Source organism: Bubalus bubalis, chromosome 12 (genome assembly GCF_019923935.1).
Source record: "Bubalus bubalis isolate 160015118507 breed Murrah chromosome 12, NDDB_SH_1, whole genome shotgun sequence".
Lineage (NCBI taxonomy): Eukaryota > Metazoa > Chordata > Mammalia > Artiodactyla > Bovidae > Bubalus > Bubalus bubalis.
The window spans coordinates 100,255,438-100,262,028 of NC_059168.1; positions in this window are offsets into that span (position 1 = coordinate 100,255,438).

The window sequence follows — 6,591 nt, forward strand, 5'->3', positions numbered from 1 at the left end:
CCATGTGAAGATGAAGGCAGAGATTAGATGGAGGCTCCTACCAGCCAAAGAACATCAGTCTTGCCAGCAAACCACCAGCTGGGAGAGGCAGAGAACAGGTTCGGCATCACAGAGCTCAGAAGGAGCCAGCCCTGTGGCCACCTTGATCTCAGACTTCCAGACTCGGGATCTGAGAGCCTGTAAATTGCTGCTGGTGAAGCCGCCCAGCTTGGGGTACTTTATGACAGCAGCCCCAGCAAACTAATGTGCGTGGAGAGCGTGAAACAACATGTTCTGAGACGTGCGCGTGATTCAGCAAGGCGGGTGCTGGGAGTTTGAAAGGGTGGGGTTGCAGTACAGCAAGGCCAGATCCTGCAGAATCTGGGACACTATCTGGGGAGCGGGGGTGGGAGGGTGGGGAGAGGGCATGAGAGCATTTTAAGCAGCAAGGAGGGTGAGATGGGATGAGCTTTATGTCCCCAGGGTCACGAAGAGTCTGACATGACTTGGCGACTGAACAACGAAGTAATTGTATTTATTTATCAGTTTTGGCTGTGCTGGGCCTTCGGAGCTGCACGAGTCTTTTTTCTCTAGTTGTGGCAAGTGGGGACTGCTCTCTAGTTGCAGCATGAAGGCTTCTCATTGCAGCGGCTTCTCTTGTTGCGGAGCACAGCCTCTAGGGTGTGAGGGCTTCAGGAGTTGCAGCTCTCAGGCGCTAGAGCACAGGCTTCATAGTGGGGATGCACAAGCTTGGTTGCTCCATGGCATGTGGGATCTTCCTGGATCAAGGACCAAACCCATGTCTCTCCTGCATTAGCAGATGATTCTTTACCACTGAGCCATCAGGGAAGCCCTCAATTTTTAAAAACTGAAGTACAGTTTTTAACTATACTTACCACTGTTGTGTTAATTTCTGTTGTACAGCAAAGTGATTCAGTTAATACGTAGAGATGCATTCTTGTTGACTATAGTTTACCATAGGATATTGAGTATAGTTCCCTGTGTTACACAGTAGGACCTCATTGTTTATCCATTCTATACATAAAAGCCAACATCTGCTAACCCCACCCTCCCACTCCATCTCTTCCGTAACACCCTCCCCCTTGGCAACCAGCCATCTGTTCTCTATGCCAATGGTTCTATTTCTGTTTTGTAGATGTTGATTTGTGCCGTATGTTAGATTCCACTTATGAGTGATATATGGTATTTGGCTTTCTCTTTCTGACCACTTCGCTTAGTATGATAATCTCTAAGTCCTTCCATATTGCTGCAAATGCTATTATTTCATTCTTTTTATGACTAATACTCCATTGCGTGTGTGTGTGTGTCTACATATATATGTATGTACAGCACATCTTCTTTATCCATTGTTTTGTCAATGAACATTTAGGGTGTTTCCATGTCTTGGCTATTGTAAATAACACCGCCATGAACACTGAGGTACATAGATCTTTTCAGATTCTAGTTTTGTCTCGATACATTTGGAGGAGTGAGATTGCAGGACCATACAGCAACTGTATGTTTAGTTTTTTGAGGCACTCCCACGTTGTTTTTCATGGTGCCTGCACCAGTTGACATTCCCACCAACACGGTGTAGGATTCTTTTTTCTCCACAACCACTCCAGCATCTGTTATCCATAGACTTTTTAATGATGGCCATTCTGATCAGTGTGTGAGGCAATTCCTGACTGCAGTTTGGATTTGCATCTTGGCTTGAGCTTTGTTAAATGCGCACCCTGGTTACAGAGGAAGCACTGAGCGGGTGAGGCGTCTTTCTCTCCCACTCCCTTGAATCTCCTCCCCGAGCACCAGCGCTCCAGAGCCAGGCCTGCTTTACTCACCAGTGGGTTCTGGGGCTCACAACTTGGCCTGTTCCTCATGGGCCCCACCCAGAGTCTGTCGGAGGAAGGCACAGTCTAGCAGCTCCAGGGTCCCCTTCCTCTGCTGCCCCATGGGTTAACAGCCCTCACGGAGAACCTGATGTGCAAACACAGACAGAGAAGCAGCCACCTTGGGACCAAGATGAGGATGGTGGTGGATAAGGTGGAGGGCCAGGCCCCTGCTTCTCAGTCCCCTCTCCTCCTCTTTGGTCCACCCAGGCTCCCAGTGTGAGCTGCGTGGTTTTCTCCTGTGTTGTTCCGTCTTCCTCTCTTGTCCTGCTGCCCCTGGGAGAGAGCAGAAAAGGGGCTAGAAAAGGCCAAGGCCCTCCTCCTGGAGTGGGAGGATCTGAGGCGCAGAGAGGTTACATGACCTACCTAAGGTCACACAGCTGATAATAGGCAGAGTCGGGATTGAACCCAGGAAGTTTGGGCAGAGCCCTCACTCTCAACACACACAGCATGCCATCACTTCCAGAAAGGCAGTGTACCTGGTGGTTAGGGTATGCTCCCTGGAATCAGGCTGCCTGCAGCTGAATCCCACCTCCATCCCCGCCCAGCTGAGCCACTGTCCCACTCTGAGCTTTGGTCTCCTCAATGCAAAAGTGGAACGCTAGTGGCTCCTACCAGTGGCAAAAGCTGGCTGCTGTCCACCAAGCTGTTTCCCTTTTCCTCCCAGGTACTCCCAGCCAGACTACATTTCCCAGGCTCCCCTGCAGGTACCATGTGACAGAGTTCTGGACAATGGAATGTAGGAGGAAGTGATGTTGCAGCTCCTAGGCCTGGCTCCTAAAACATCCTGTGCCATTCTTTCCACTCTCTATGCTGGGCCCATGAATGACCACATGGAACAGAGTCCCCACCCAACCCCCCTGCACCTCATGGAATGTGAAATGAATAGGAAATGTGCTCTTATCGTGGGGTTATTTGTTAAGATGTTAGGCTGCTCTTATGACCACCCTCCTCATCAGCTCTCCTGAAGACTGAAGAGTGAATCTCTCCAAAGTGCTCAACACAGCACTTGGTGTCTGTGAACCTCTATCTAATAAGTTGCCATCCTTGTTCCACGTCTGCTTCCTGCTGGAGTGGGAGCTCCAGGGGCCCAGCACTAACTGGGTGTTCAGAAATACACATCAGAGGGCTGGTGTGCCTGTGTCTGGCGTTTGGGTCAGTGTTCCCTTCCCAGACCCCCCAGTCTCTAAGAGCTGGACCGTCTGTTACTCTGTCAATACCTTGAGCTGGCGGCTCCTGGCTGCTGTGGCCTTCCTCCTCCCCATAGCTGCGGACTCAGCCCTGCCTCCACTCACAGCGTGAGAAAAATGTGCTAACATTTACTGCAGGACCCCCCAGCCTGTGGCCACGCCTCAGAGCCCAGGCTCAGAGTCCCTCTGCTGGAGTCTGAGAGCCTTCCCAGGATTTGGCTTCGAGGAGCTGAGAACCCCCTGAGTCATATGCCGTAAGGTGGGCAGTGCTGCCCTGCCTCCTCCCTCTAAATGTCTGCAGGCAGGGCATTAGTACCACACAGGACTGGACCTACCAGCCAGCCCTGACTTCCTGCTATTAGGAGCTCCTTGGGAGTGCTGTGTGACTTGGACCTGCACCTCAACCTCTCTGAGAGTCAGTTTCTTGCTTTGCTGCTCCTAGGGCCAGGCTGCTGGCTATGGCGCACCAAGTAAGTGCTCAGCCAGTGCCTGGGGTCAAGGCTCAGCTCACCCTTCTCATCCCAACCGGTACTGCGAGGATGGATCTCGAGTGCTGAGTGGACATCTCCACAGGCAGTGTCAGGACAGAGCCAGGAAAACCAAGCCTCATTCCCTGTGCTGGGGCGGGAAGTCATTCGGCTGGGAAATCACTTGTCCACAAGCCCAAGCCTAGTCATAGAGTTGCGCTACCATGAGGGAAATCGCTCTAAATGTGAATCCACCTGCGAGCCTGGGGACGTAATTTTGATCCTCATGAGCGGACAGCCCTTCTGTGCACAATGTTTTCAGCCTGTCTGCCTTCCAATCACTCCTAAATAATATGTTTTATTTGGTGTGACTGCTCACAGGGGCCCTGCTCCACCCCGCACTGGCTGCAGAAGCATAACATTTAAAATCTTATCTGAATAACAAAATTCTGTAAAGCAATTATCCTTCAGTAAAAAAATTAATTAATTTTAAAAAAATCTTATCTGCTTTTCATCTGTAATAAGCAAAACAGGTTTAAGGCTCCTGCAGCCATCTTGCCCAGCACTGAGAAGCAGCTCTCCCCAGAATAACTTTGGGCCAAGCCCATTACTGAAGAGACATTAGTATGGCCCAGAGGGATGGACAAGAGAGACCAGGAAGCTAGGAAACAGCATTTCTGGGTTCAAACCTTGAGTCCTTCACTTCCCAGCTGTGTGACTTCAAGCAGGTTGCTTGTCCCCTCTGAACCTCAGTTTCTCGTCCATGGAAGAGAGGATGAGGTCTTTGCAGACCCATGGTTCCTTTAACTCTGATGTCCCCAGGAAAGAACCAGTAGGGGGAGTTCTTGGTTTATTCCTTACCACCCGCCATGACAGGGCTTCTCTGGTGGTGCTAGTGGTAAAGAATGAGACATAAGAGACACTGGTTTGATCCCTAGGTCCAGAAGATTCCCTGGAGGAGGCCATGGCAACCCACTCCAGTATTCTTGCCTGGGAAATCCCATTGTCAGAGGAGCCTGGTGGGCTACGGTACATACGGTTGCATGGTTGAAGCAACTTAGCACATGCCATAACAAAGGATGCAAAAGTCAGCTTCCATATTTGCACACCCATGTTCATAGCAGCATTTTTCACAGCAGCCAAAAGGTAGATACAAGTGCCCACTGACAGATGAATGGGTAAACAAGATGTGGTATGCACACAGTGGAATGTTCAGTTCAGTTCAGTCGCTCAGTCGTGTCCGACTCTGAGACCCCATGGACCGCAGCACGCCAGGCCTCCCTGTCCATCACCAACTCCCGGAGTTTGCTTAAACTCATGTCCATCAAGTCAGTGATGCCATCCAACCATCTCATCCTCTGTCATCCCCTTCTCCTCCTGCTCTCAATCTTTTCCAGCATCAGGGTCTTTTCAAATGAGTCAGCTCTTCGCATCAGGTGGCCAAAGTATTGGAGTTTCAGCTTCAACATCAGTCCTTCCAATGAACACCCAGGACTGATCTCCTTTAGGATGGACTGGTTGGATCTCCTTGCAGTCCAAGGGACTCTCAAGAGTCTTCTCCAACACCACAGTTCAAAACCATCAATTCTTCTGCGCTCAGCTTTCTTCACAGTCCAACTGTCACATCCATACATGACTACTGGAAAAACCATAGCCTTAACTAGATGGACCTTTGTTGGCAAAGTAATGTCTCTGCTTTTAATATGCTATCTAGGTTGGTCATAGCTTTCCTTCCAAGGTGCAAGCGTCTTTTAATCTTGCATTGTAGGCAAACGCTTTACTATCTGAGCCACCAGGGAAGTCTAAATATAGATTATATTTATATAAATTATATATTACATTTATAAATGTAAATGTAAACATTAGGAATGGGAAAGGGAATACAATGATTGAGGAGATTTCAAAAATGAATAGAGGGGACTTCCCTGGTGGTCCGGTGGTTAAGAATACACCTTCCAATGCAGGGGACCTGGGATTGATGCCTGGTTAGGCAACTAAGGTCTCCCATGAAGTGAAAAGTGAAAGTGTTAGTTGCCCAGTTGTGTCTGACTCTTTGTGACCTCATGGACTGTAAGCTCACGAGGCTCTTCTATCCATGGAATTCTCCAGGTAAGAATACTGGAGTGGGTAGCCATTTCCTTCTCCAGGGGATCTTCCCAACCCAGGGATCGAAACTGGGTCTCCTGCATTGCAGGCGGATTCTTTACCAGCAGAGCCATCAGGGAATGCCCCATCAGGGAATGCCACCAAGATGGCCCATGCATCTGGGCAACTAACCCCACAAACCATAACTAAAGAAGACCTGAGAGCCACAGCAAAGACCCCACCCACCACAGTGAAGACCCAGTACCGCCAAAATTTTTTAAAAAATTGAAGAGAGCTGCATGTACAGATCTGGCTGGTAAAATTGAAAATCTGGGTAGAATGAATGATTTATGACTTCCAAGGCATTATAAAATTACCAAAGTTGACTTTTAAAGAAGTGAAAAATCAAATAACATATTAACTATGGAAGAGATAGATAATTTTCTCAAAAAATTCTCTCCCTGGAAAAAGTCTCCAGGCCCTGAGAGTTTTATGTCTGGATTACTTCAGACATCCATGGAACAGGTAATTTCAAGATTCAGATTCTTCCATAGCAGAGAGAAGAATGGAAGAAGCCTCCCAATTTATCTCATGAAATTTGTATAACCTCATTACCAAGTGGTGATAACACAGCACTGAAAAAAGAAAACCAGAGACTATGTTTCTTACGAAAATATATGCAAAAGTCATGAAATAAATTCTGACAATCCGTATATATTATGGTCATAAAATCAGGATTTGGCAACAGTCATTGCTACTTTTCCTTTAATAACTTGCTACCTGTGCGAATCAGGAATTCATCTTCAAAAATTTCTTAATAAATTTTTATTGGAGTATAGCTGATTTACAATGTCATAAAAGTTTCTGCTGTACAGCAAAGTGAGTAGGTTATACATATACATATGTCCACTCTTTTTTAGTTTCTATTCCTGTATAGTTCATTACAGAGTATTGAGTTCCCATGCTATGCAGTAAGTTCTT